This window comes from Dermochelys coriacea, chromosome 6 (genome assembly GCF_009764565.3).
Source record: "Dermochelys coriacea isolate rDerCor1 chromosome 6, rDerCor1.pri.v4, whole genome shotgun sequence".
NCBI classification, from domain to species: domain Eukaryota; kingdom Metazoa; phylum Chordata; order Testudines; family Dermochelyidae; genus Dermochelys; species Dermochelys coriacea.
In genome coordinates, this window is record NC_050073.1 from 3145066 (window position 1) to 3158568 (window position 13503).

The following is a 13503-nucleotide window of genomic DNA, read 5'->3' on the forward strand; positions in this document are numbered from 1 at the left end:
AGGCTAGCGTCCCCACTCCCCTCCCCTCCCAGTGCATGGCTCCTTGTGAGATCATAGAATCAGAGGACTTGAAGGGACCTTGAGACATCATCTAGTGCACTCCTGTGCACTCACAGCACAAGTGAGTATTATCTAGACCATCCCTGACAGGTGTTTGTGTAACCTGCTCTTGAAAATCTCCAGTGGTGGAGATTTCACAAACTTCCTAGGCAAGTTATTCCAGTGCATAGCCACCCTTGCTGTTGGGATGTTTTTCCTAATGTCTAACCTAAACCACCCTTGCTGCAATTGAAGTCCATTGGTACTTGTGTTATCACTGAATATCAGGGTTGGAAGGGACCTCAGGAGGTCATCTAGTACAAACCCAAGCTTAAAGCAGGACCAATCCCCAATTTTTGCCCCAGATCCCTAAATAGCCCCCTCAAGCATTGAACTCACAACACGGGGTTTAGAAGGACAATGCTCAAACCCCTGAGCTATCCTCTCGCCCCCACACACACAGTCTCACACACATTTGCAATTTTATTCCTAAAGTCTGCATGATGGGTTGGGTCACAGAACCCCCTTTGGAACTGCCACCCAATGTCCTGAGACATGAAGTTGACCATTTCACCCTCTAGGTGGGTACTCCTAGCCATCAGCTTATTAAATCGTTCTCTCTCTCTGGCCCTGTTATGTTTCCCATCTTACATCCACTGATCTCAGTTGGGGCCTGCAGACCTTGTTGGAATACAAACAAATTAATAATAATAACAATAATGAACAATACTCCCACGGGCTCTGTGAAATTACTTTGTAATAGGCTGGGAATTGAATTAATCTGTTTCTACTCCCTATCACTAAACCAATACAGAGTTAAACAGATTCAAGAATTAGTTAGGAGTTTATTCCTTGCATTCCTCAGGGCGTTCTTCACCTCCATGTTCCTCAGGCTATAGAAGAGGGGGTTCAACATGGGGATCACCAGAGTGTAAAACACTGAGGTCACTTTGTCTCTGTCTATGGAATAGCTGGAGGTCGGATGCAAATACATGAAGAGGAAGGTGCCAAAAAACAGGACCACACCAATCAAGTGGAAAGTGCAGGTGGAGAGGACTTTGCGCTGCCTTCAGCACAGTGCATCTGCAGGATGGTGGAGATGATATAGGAGTCACAAAGCTGCTCACTGTAATGAGGCTCATAAAAGCAAATATCACAATCTCATTGATGTGGTGTAAGAGAAGGAGAGTGCCAACAGTGGATGGATGTCACCGAAGAAATGATTGATGATGTTGGAGCTGCAGAATGACAGCTGAAATATGTGTTTCATTGAATCTACCACCCCAACAGCTATACCCCAGTCACCAGCTCTTCACAAAGCTGCCTGGACATGATGACCATACAGAGCAGTGGGTTACAGATGGCCACATAACAGTCATATGCCATCACACCCAGCAAGAGGCACTCAACATCTGAAAAAATGAAAGAGAGATACATTTGCGCAGCGCAGGGAGTGTAAGAAATGCTTTACCTCTCAGCAAAGAAATTCAGCAGCATCTTAGAGGAAATTATCAAGGATATACAGAGGTCACAGAAAGACAAATTACTGAGGAAAAAGTACATTGGGGTGTGCAGTCGGGGATCAATTTTGATTAACAACATCATCCCCCCATTCCCCAGCAGGGTGATACCATAAATCAATAGGAACACCTCAAACAGGGGAACCTGCAGCTCCGGACGATCTATCAGTCCTGAGAGAATGAACTCAGCCTCCTCTGAGTGATTTCCCTGTTCCATCTTCTCTAAATAGAGATCAGGCTGCTACAGAGATGTGGGCAGGTGAATGATGCAGAAAAGCTGTCCCTTCTCTGTAATGAAGTAAGTGAAGATAAATGGAGATCAGTTTCTAAATGGACTTCAGTACCTGCTCAGGGAAGGGCTTAGTCCACAGAGCCTCATGTTCACAGCTGGTCTGTCAAGGTTCCTTCCCCACTCTGAACTCTAGGGTACAGATGTGGGGACTTGCATGAAAACCTCCTAAGCTTACTTTTACCAGCTTAGGTTAAAACTTCCCCAAGGTACAAACTATTTTACCCTTTGCCCTTGGACTTCCATTGCCACCACCAAACGTTTGACTGGGTTTACTGGGAAAACGTTGTTTGGGAACGTCTTTCCCCCAAAAATCCTCACCATAACCTTGCACCCCCTGCCTGGGGAAAACTTGATAAAAATCCTCACCAATTTGCATAGTTGACCACAGACCCAAACGCTTGGATCTTAAGAACAATGAAAAAAGCATTCAATTTCTTACCAGAAGAATTTTAATATAAGAAAAGGTAAAAAGAATCACCTCTGTAAAATCAGGATGGTAAATACCTTACAGGGTAATTAGATTCAAAACATAGAGAATCCCTCTAGGCAAAACCTTAAGTTACAAGAAAGACACAAAGACAAGAATATTCATTCTATTCAGCACAGTCTAATTTCTCAGCCATTTAAAGAAATCATAATCTAAAGCATATCTAGCTAGATACTTACTAAATTCTAAGACTCCATTCCTGTTCTGTCCCCGACAAAAGCATCACACAGACAGACAGACCCTTTGTTTCTCCCTCCCTCCAGCTTTGAAAGTATCTTGTCTCGTCATTGGTCATTGTGGTCAGGTGCCAGCAAGGTTATCCTAGCTCCTTAACCCTTTACAGGTGAAAGGATTTTTCCTCTGGCCAGGAAGGATTTTAAATCCTTCCCTTTATATTTTTGAAATGCCCCCCAAATCACAGCTAGGGTGAAACACTGGCTGGGATTTCTTCCTGGAGCTCTAGGAAAAAACAGAGTTAATAAGACACATACACCTCTAAATATACTACCAAGTATATAAAAACTAACAATATTTTCCACATCTCAAGGACGATTTTAACCAGTTGATTCTGGGAAACTTTCACGGGAAAGTGCATCAGCCACTTTGTTAGAAGCTCCTGAGATGTGTTGGATGTCGAAATCAAAATCTTGGAGAGCTAACTCCACCAAATAAGTTTTTTGTTATTTCCCGTGGCGGTATGAAGCCCCCATAGCGCAGCATGGTCGGTTTCCAGGTGGAAACGCCATCCCCAAACATATGCGCGTAGCTTTTCCAGAGCATAGACAATGGCGTAACATTCTTTTTCACTGACTGACCAGTTGCTTTCCTTCTCAGACAGTTTTTTGCTGAGAAACACGACAGGATGGAATTCTTGATCCGGTCCTTCCTGCATTAAAACTGCTCCCACACGATGCTCAGACGCATCTGTCGTTACTAGGAACAGTTTGTCAAAGTCTGGGGCCCTTAGTACAGGGTCAGACATGAATGTCGCTTTAAACTGGTTAAAGGCCTTCTGACACTCTTCAGTCCACTGAACGGCATTTGGCTATTTCTTTTTGGTTAAGTCTGTCAGTGGGGCGGCGATTTGGCTGTATTGCGGTACAAATCGTCTGTAATAACCAGCCAAGCCTAAGAAGGATTGAACCTGTGTCTTTGACTTTGGGACAGGCCACTTTTAGATAGCATCCACTTTGGCCTGTAGGGGGTTGATAGTTCCTTGACCCACCTGGTGTCTAAGGTAAGTCTCTCTGTTTAGGCCTATTTGACACTTCTTAGCCTTAACAGTTAGTCCTGCCTCCCTTATGTGCTCGAAGACTTTTTGTAGATGTTCCAGGTGTTCTGCCCAGGAATCCAAAAATATGGCCACATTGTCAAGGTCGGCGACTGCATATTCTCTCAATCCTGCTCGGAGACCATCTACAAGTCTTTGGAAGGTGGCGGGTGCATTTCGCAGCCCAAAAGGGAGTACATTAAATTCATACAGGGTGGTGAAGGCTGACTTTTCCTTGGCGGATTCACCTAGCGGTACCTGCCAGTACTTCTTGGTTAAGTCCAAGGTAGAGATGAACTGGGCCCATCCCAGTTTCTCCAATAGTTTATCTGTGTGCGGCATTGGATCGTTGTCTGGGTGAGTTACAGCATTTAGCTTATGGTAGTCCATGCAAAAACGTATCTCCCCATCTGGCTTGGGAACTAGAACCACTGGAGATACCCATGCACTGCGAGGGGGTGGATTACCGCCATCTGTAGCATGTCCTGGATCTCCCGTTCTATAGCAGTTTTAGCTTGAGGAGACACCCGGTAAGGTTGGACTTTAATTGGGTGAGCATTACCTGTGTCAATGGAGTGGTATGCCCGTTCTGTCAGTCCTGGGGTGGCTGAGAACATTGGTACGTAGCTAGTGCACAGTTTACACCTGAAACCTACAGGTTTAAATTCAGGAGTCTTAAGCAGGAATCTGGATTGAGTAATGTGGTTTATGTAAATGAAATGAGAGACTTGTTAGATAAGTGGGTGAGCGGAAAAGGCATTACAAGCTTGGAAGAAATGTGTGATTGGGTTACTCAGGAACAATTCTTGAATATGTGCAGTGATGATGTAAAACAGTATCTGTGGGGCAAAAAGGTGGATGCAGTGGGTGGATTGACTGAGTCTGCAGACTCTTTTGAGCCGTCCCAAGCAGCAATTAAACAGAAACCAGTGGCAGAGGGGTACAGGGTTAGGGGAAAACAGAATCACCATTTTACCCCAGGGGAAAAGGAGGCTGGGCGTCCACCTCCCCATTCCCCTGTGACTCGTCCCAAATCTCTTGTACACGCAGAGGAGCCCAAGAGGTGCTCGGATTGTGAGTCCACTGAGCAACTGAGGAATAAATGTCCTTTGCTGAGTGGGAACAGGCAGCAGGTAACACATGAAGCTGCTGCTTCTCAGAGCCAGGCTGCTGCCTCTTTCCACACAGGATTTGTAAAGGAGGCTTCTATACAACCAAGCAGTGAGCACATGCATGCTGTTAAACTGAATGGGAAAGTTCTCCCGGGATTGAGGGACACGGGTGCAGAGTTCTCTATGGTCAGGAGGGACCTGATCCAGGAGAAGGATTTGTTGCCAGGGGAAATGGCAGAATTAGAACTGGTGGGAGGTTACAAAGTCCTTGCATCTTTAGGTAAGGTACGCATGGAAACTGGTGATTTGCAGGCTGAGCTGACTGTGGCCACAGTGGCACACAATTTTGCACCGTTTCGACTGGGGAATGATTTCTTTGATGTGGCAGAATCTGCCCCAAGCTTGGTTAACAGTGAGAAGGAATCTTGTGCTCAAAGCCCCCGGGGATGGGGATGTGAAGTCACATGCGCTAGTGGAGGAATAGGGGAGAGTCTCTTAAATTCCTCTGTAGCAGTGAAGCATGCAGCTTTGGGGGCGCGAATGACTGTAACCAGTTCCTATAGTCCCAGGGCTCAAGGCAAGTCGCTGCGGGAGGTGCTGGACAAAGCCAACTCCTGTCCTGTGATCATCTGCCTGGGGCAGGGGAATGTTCCACCTTGTAACAGGGAGGCCGTCCCAGCTGCTGACTGCCAGGAGAGGCCCTGCCCTAGGGTGCACAGAAACATGTACCCCAAAGGTGGAAGTTGGGGTCCTGATAACCACTCTGGTGGGAACAGACCCCAGGGACTCTGTAGCTGGAGCAAGCCCAACCTGAGGGAAAGAGGGGGATTGTGCTGGCCAGGGAAGGGTCTGTCATAGCTGGTAGCTGTGAGCCCAGAGCTGGACCAGGGTCACCTTCCCTTTTGGGGGACACAGGAGTGTCTGACCCAGAGGGGAGCCCTGAGAGGAAAGTCCAGAAGGAAGGTGAGGGAAGACTGGAGAGGCTGCCCACATTTTGTAGGGAGGCTTTTTCCCAGGAGAAGGATGAAAAATCTGCATTTAAAATGCCAGACCCCTCTCCTGTGAATCAGATTTTAAGGGAAGACTGAGGGTCAGATCTCCTAGAGGGGAACGCCCACTCAGCTGGCCCGTTGGGAGCAGAAAGTGGGGTAACCGACAGTATCTTACTGATCCAAAGCACTCCATTAAAGAATGTTATTCCTGTTACCCTTATAAAAACTAACACTTTTTCTTCAAGGCTGGTGGGAGAAAACCTCTGCACTTGGTAAGCTTCACAAGAGGGAGCTGCCAAGGGCAGGCATGGTTGCAGTGCCCCCTTTCCTTGCCAAAGCATCAAACACAGGCATGAATTAAAAGCCTTCTCCAAAGAGGCAGAAGAATCTGCATCAGAGTCCCTACCGGGGTACACAAAGGAATTGGGAAATGCAATAGACACTAAACAAGCTAAATTGTGTGAACAAAGCCTGTCCACAGAAGATTTGCTGTTAATCTTGTGTCTTTTTCTACTTCATCTCTGCGTCAAGACAAAGGAGATAATACTCGTGGTAAACACTTTAAAGATGTGGGACACACCTGCTTTGTGGAAAAAAACTTTTGTTCATGCTAGGGATGGTGGCAAGACAATCCCACAATCATGTTGCTTTTCAGCTTATACCTGTAAAGAGGCTGGAAGCTTGTCACCGCAGCAAAAGCATAACAGGCCTACGCTGCTGTGTGGAAGGGGAAACTGAGGCACCCCGCCTCAAAGCATTGGTGGCTAAATGGCAAGAGAACTACACTTTAACAGATATTGCTGTCTACATTCTGTTAGCAATACTACACCCCAACCTGTTTTCAGGGATCCGGGGACCAGGAACCCTAAACCTTGCTAGAACACCTATGAATGACATCATACGGTTTAAAGGTACTGAAAGGGGTTGTGACCAGAACCCAACAGGGATTTTACATGTACTGCCTCTGCCATGGACAGTGTCCAAGTCTCTGGCAGTATGTTCAGGAGGAGGGTGTGACGTTACACCCTATAATGCTTTCTAGAAATATCCTTATAAGTGTAAATAAGACATAATAGGAACATGTTTTATGCTAGATAGGCCATGTAACATATCTCTGCAAAGGCTATGATCTACTAGATATATTCCTCCTATTTGTATGCATGTATCATTTTTGTAGTTGGAGTTATGAATATTGGCTCTGTACTTGCTTGATTTTAAGTAGTCTAGTAGAGCATTTGGTCAGCTTGTAGAGAAAGGAATGTGCAAGTTAAGTGCCCGATCAAGAAGCACTTAACAGACAATAGAACTTGTGGACGCCAATCCACATCTGAGCTTCCCCAGGAATGTGGCTTGTCTGGTAAGGAACTCAATCATGCAGGAAAATGTGACTTGCCCATATGACTCCAAAACTCCATTTTGTAACTGGATTCTCCACAGGAAGTAGAGTAGCAGCCGTGTTAGTCTGTATTCGCAAAAAGAAAAGGAGTACTTGTGGCACCTTAGAGACTAACAAATTTATTAGAGCATAAGCTTTCGTGAGCTACAGCTCACTTCATCGGATGCATTTGGTGGAATGCATCCGATGAAGTGAGCTGTAGCTCATGAAACCTTATACTCTAATAAATTTGTTAGTCTCTAAGGTGCCACAAGTACTCCTTTTCTTTCCACAGGAAGTGGGAGGGGTGTCCACCCAGAGGACAAAGTCTATAAAAATCACTGGGAGACCTCTCCATTTTGTCTTCAGGTAGCTCAAGAGATAGCCTCTCCAATCCCAAGCATACCTGAAAAAAACTGGAACAGAGAACAGTAACTACAGGGGGTGTGAATGATTGCTGGACCCAGACTAGAGGGAGACTAGTCTGTAAAAGGAAGCTTAATGGTACACCAATGAGGGTGAGGTTTTTAACTGTATTCAGTTTTATTACTGTATCAGAGATAGATCTGCATGTTTTATTTTATTTTACTTGATAATTCACTTTGTTCTGTCTGTTACTACTTGAAACCACTTAAATCCTACTTTCTGTACTTAATAAAATCACTTTTTACTTATTAATTAACCCAAAGTACGTATTAGTACCTGGGGGGGGAGCAAACAGCTGTGCATATCTATCAGTGTTATAACAATCTATGAGTTTACCTGTGTTAGCTTTATTCAAGGTAAAACAGATTTATTCAGGGTTTGGACCCCATTGGGAATTGAGCATCTGAGTGTTAAAGACAGGAACATTTCGTAAGCTGCTTCCAGGAAAACCTACAGCTGTTAGGGGACGTGCTTCAGACCTGGGTCTGGGTTTGCAGCAGGCTAGCGGGTCTGGCTCAAACCAGGCAGGGCACTGAAGTCCGAAGCTGCCCGGGCAGGAAAGCAGGGAATTAGTCTCGGCAGAAATAGTCTCGGCACATCAGTTGGAATCTCCTAAGGGGGTTTCTTTGATCCAACCCATCACAGGTGGGTGTTCAGCGTTCTCTGAAAGTCCAGTCCTTTTGAGGTGCTTCAAGCTAAGTACCCAAAATCACTATTCGCTTTTGAAAAGCTTGACTCCAGTGAGCAGCTTCACTCTTCTAGCCTTCATTCCACACCTCAGACCCAAACCCATAAAGGGAGTGAGTGCTAATGAGAATCAAACTCCTATTAGCATTCTTTAAACATCACTGTTTTTCCCCACTCAGCCATGTGAAAGCTAGATCCTGGCTGGTCTGTGTCAGCATAACTCTATTGATGCCAATGGACCAGGTGTAAATAAGAAATGCTCTATTCAAGTTAATTGCCCAGATCTCCTGATAATGTACATTGGCCATAAACACTATGTAATTCAAAAGGGCCAGATCCCCAGCAGGCATAAATCAGCTTAGATCCACTGAAGTCAGTGGGCCAGATCCTTAGGTGGTGTGAAGCATAGAAGCCCCATCGAAGTCTCTACACCAGATTCTTTCCTGGTGTAACTGACATCGGTCATTGGGAGCTTCTGGGTGGTGTAAGTTGGACTGGTCCCATTGAAGTCAACAGGCCAGAGCCACTGCAGGTGTGATTTCTGTGCCGATTTGCACCTGGAGAGGATCTGACCTAAGGATCACCAATGCACAGCCTCTTTTGGGTAACTTCTATTCTATGTCCATACAAATAAGAGCCGGCCGACAATGACACTTTTATTTATTAAAACTCTCACAAATTATGTTTTGGTATTTGAGCAGCTTGAGGCTAGGTGTACGCAAGAAACTTTTTGCCAGTATAGAGATGTGGGTTAAGTGTGTGATTTTTTTTTTAAACCACATTTCTGTACCAGCAAAATCCATTGGTCCTGTCTACACTTGGACTGTTACAGTGGCACCTCTGTAGCGCCTCAGTGTAGAGGCTATCAGTGCTGACGGTAGGTGTTCTCTTGTCGGCAGAGGTAATCCACCTCCTTGAGAGGTGCTAGCTAGTGCTGCCTAGATTGGGACTTAGGTTGGGTTAACTACATTCCTTGGGGTGTGATGTTTTCACACCCCTGACTCACAAAGCCGGGTCGATCTAAGTTTCTAATGTAAACCAACCCCTAGTGGAGATGCAGGCATAATGACAAAAATAAAAAAAAATTAAAAAGTGTTTTTGCTGATATCGTTATTTCTTTTGGGGAATGGATATAAGTTATACAGGCAAAACTGCTCTTTTGCTTGCATGAACTGAGGATAAGCTAGGCGGGTTTGCCAGTGTAGCTCTACCAGTATCGCTAAACAGGCAAACCTTTTATAGGGTAGACTGGGCCTAAACAAATAGCTTTTTCCATTATTGGTCATTTATGCCTCATCACGCTAGCCTTTGAAACTCTCTCTGTGAAGAGGTTCTGAAAGAGAAATATTCCATTAAACCTGGAAACACCAAGATTCCAGCAAATAAAAAGTTCTATGGGAGCATTTTGCACACGGAAAACTTTGAGTGACTGTAACATACTAGCTAAATGCAACATGCCCCAATCTAGTGGCTGGTCTGTAGAGAAGATAAAAATCTATAACAGAGACCAGCAAATGGAGGTACTATGCGCTTAAGGGCCTATGCTTTGGTGCTGAAAGTCTTGGGTCCTATAAGCAATTATGACACATAGTTTTGGTGCAGGACATGTTTTCTAGGCCAGGGGATTTGTGCACAGCTACGTTTCTAGGGGAGCAGTTGCGGTCACATTGTCCTTGCTTGAATGTGCATGGTTAAGGAGACAGTGAATGGAAATTTACCACCGTAGCGCCCCTGCACAGAGAGCAGGCATGACTGCATTCTTTGCTTTCCTGAGTCTAAGCATCACTCCCTGTTAATCCCCTTTTGCTGCGAGCTATCCCCCAAAAGTGGGGGAGAAGCGGGGGGGAGATAGGGTCATGTTCCCCCTCCCTCTTAGAAGGCAGCAGAGATGACTGGACCTGGACAGAAGGAGGTGTTGTTCCCTATGGGCCTCCTGTAAGTCCCACTGAAGTTACTAGGTCTTTTGATTTCAGGTCTGGGCCCCATTGATTTCAATGTGAATTAGGCACCTAAATACCTGTAAGGATCTAGGCTGGCTGTGCCTAACAGGCACAATCGGGGCCCGCACGATGCAAGGAACAGTCCAGCTCTTCCTTTGCTGCTATCGACTCTACTGTCACCACTGAAGGGTGTTGCTGCGAGTTTACCAGTCCCTTCTAGTGAGCTCCGTGTACCATGAGCACAGAGGTCAGCTCCCAGCACTAGGCTCTTGGTGGGTTCTCCGTCCCTTGGTGGGTCCCCATTAAACACTTCGCCTTCTGAGAGCCTCAGGTGCTCTAATGCTCTGCTTACAACTTCCCGTCCCCAGCCTCTGGTCCTGCTCTCAGGCTGCCTGCTACTTGTCCTTCCACGGGCGCCTCCCAGGCTGCTGCCTCTGGCCGGCCCCTGCCCATTCTCAGCAGCTCCCTGGCTGACCCTCATCCTCTCCTGCCCTCTGGGTGTCACCGCCCTGCCTGTTCACATGGACCCCTCCACTGTCATGATGTGGAACATGGGTAGAGACGGCAACTTCTGGTGGACATACATGAACCAGATCCCCTCCCAGAATGAGCTGTGGCCCCATCCTTTCCCTCCAGCTATTTCTGGAGTGGGTTGGGAGGTGGGGCTTGACCATGAGCCAGCAGATTCATTACACTATCTCTATAGGGCCCAACACCATAACGCACACTCCCAGTCCTTTCCCCGGACATGCTCTGCTATACGTTCCCTCGTTTGTGTGATGCCTCTCAGATGCAAAAGGGTAGTGTGGGAACAGAGAAATTCAGTACACTCAAAAACAACGAGGAGTCCTGTAGCACCTTAGAGACTAACACATTTATTTGGGCATAAGCTTTCGTGGGCTATAACCCACTTCATCAGATGCATGGAGTGGCAGTACACTCAGTCCGCGCGGTGCTTCCTTGCTCAGCATTGGTCCACAGTGAGCTTGGAACCACTGCACAGACTAAGGCACTTCCAGGAAGGAAATGGCCTGGGGACTTTAGACTTTCTTTAGGATGGAGATTGCAGGAAAAACCAGCCCCCCTTCAGTACACAAAGCTCGCAGTGTATAAACAATTCTGCCCATGAGTTCCATTACATTGCACCTAAGGCTTTATCAGCTGAAACAAATTCAGTGCACTTATGCATGGAATATTTTAAGGAAAAGACTTTAGCAGAGCTGTATGAGGTGTGGTGGGGTGCAAAGACTGAAACATCGGGGCGGGCTCTAGCACAACAGGGTTGAGGGGCATCAGCAGAGCTGTATGGACAGGCTATGACTGCAATTCCTGGGGCTCCAGGAAAAGAATTAGAAGGGTTATTACAGGTCAGGTCTAGCTACCTAAGTTCCTTATGTGGCTCCTATTCTCACAGTGTTGGAGCACCTTGCAATCTGTAGTTGGTGCTGCAGGCGGAGGTAGCTCACTGGCGCCCTTTGCTGCTCCTTGCGCATATCAGTCAACAACTTCTTAAGGCTGTCACACCCTTTGTAGGTTATGTTGCTCCAATATCATTTTCAAAAAGGTTTTGGAGCACTTAGAAATGTAAATACTATTGACTGTCAAAATCTCATTTACGGGGGGCAGGGACATGAACCCACCTCATCTAACAGGCTAGCACCGTAAATGTTCTCTAGCCAGTCCCCAGTCTCCAATTGTGTCTTTGCCCCCACTACGGCTATCCTCCCTGACCTGCCACAGGCCCCCTAAATGCTAGGCTATCTATCCTCTCAACTAAAGAGTGTTGGTAGAGATTGTGTGTGAGTGCGCTCGCATATCCTACATATTTAATGTAATGGAAACCAAGGGGATGCAAATTAGGATTTGCTGCGGAGCTGGAGGCATGTGTGGGAATCCTGTAAAATAGAGATGAGATGGACAGGACTGGAATGCCAGCAGATCCAGGAGTAGAAATAGAAATGCCAGGAGAGTTGCTACAGATCAGAAATGAAGTGCACTATATATCTGGGGAGTGGGTGGATTTTCAAAATATTCTTTTCTGTCTTTAGCAACCAGTTTTAATTTTTTTTATTCCGCTCTGAATTCATCCAAACAGTTCTGAACACAGAAGCTTCTCTTTGCATTATTTTTAAACAGGAAATTAAGTCTGTACACAGGTCCAAAGATTTTAAGGCCAGAAGAGGTCATGATTATCAGATTTGTCTCAGGTCCTGCATGCCACAGGTCAGAATATTCCAATCATTCCTGCAGCGAAGGGACTTATTTTATTCTATACGAGAGCCTGTTTCGTAACCTGTGGCTGTGATAGCACTTTCAGTTTAAAACATGTTTATTCTGTCCATATTCTTTCGCTGTTTCCCCATGGTATTAAGGTGCATCCAATCAAGATGTGTCTGTCCTGGTCTACAAGGTCTGGGCAGGGGGTATGTGGGCTGTAGAGAAAGAGGTGGATATGTAGGTCTGACATTAGTAGAATTAATAGTAATATTTGACTGATACTAATATAGTAACTGGAACAACAGTTTTGAATTTCAAATGTATCTTCTGTGCAGTTTTGCAGTTACAAATCAAATAATTAGTGTCTGTCTCTGTATATTCCCTCATAGGGAATTCTCTGCTGGTAATGTCTTTAATTCCCCTGTGAGGAACAAGCTAATGCACTTTGGAGATTATGCGTGCTGGTTCAAAATAATCACCTGGTTCTGGCAACAAAACAAAAATGCAAATTCCATGGAGGTTACACTTCCAGGACTTGAGGCGATCAATTTAGTGTAATTGACCCATCTCTCCAGAAGTGGTATTAGCTTCTGACCATTTTAATAAGCTCTCGGTGGGCATGGTGGGAAAGTTTGTGCCTGCCAAACTGAGATTGCGTAACTTGGCAAGCAAGTTTGGAAGTGTGGTTAAAGTGGGTCCACTGTGCATCATTAAAATCTGAAAAAAGAAAAGGAGTACTTGTGGCACCTTAGAGACTAACAAATTTATTAGAGCATAAGCTTTCGTAAGCTACAGCTCTCACGAAAGCTTATGATCTAATAAATTTGTTAGTCTCTAAGGTGCCACAAGTACTCCTTTTCTTTTTGCGAATAGAGACTAACACGGCTGCTACTCTGAAACCTGTCATTAAAATCTGAATGTGTTTCAAAGACATTGCAAACATTCATTGAAATTAGCAGCTCCAGAGATAAATGACCAAGCTTGATGATTGCTGTCCTAACTTAGGGGGTTCTGAGAGGCTTCTTAAACCAAAAGAGTCCTGTCAAAAGGAAGCAGGATTTATACAAAGACAACGAGGAGTACTTGTGGCACCTTAGAGACTAATATATTTATCTGGGCATAAGCTTTCATGGGCTAAAACCCACT

General features: G+C 45.5%; 1 pseudogene; it reads right to left on the minus strand.

Moving 5' to 3' along the window:
• Window positions 1-865: 865 nt before the first annotated feature.
• LOC119857255 lies at window positions 866-1776 on the minus strand (annotated as a pseudogene).
• Window positions 1777-13503: the final 11727 nt, after the last annotated feature.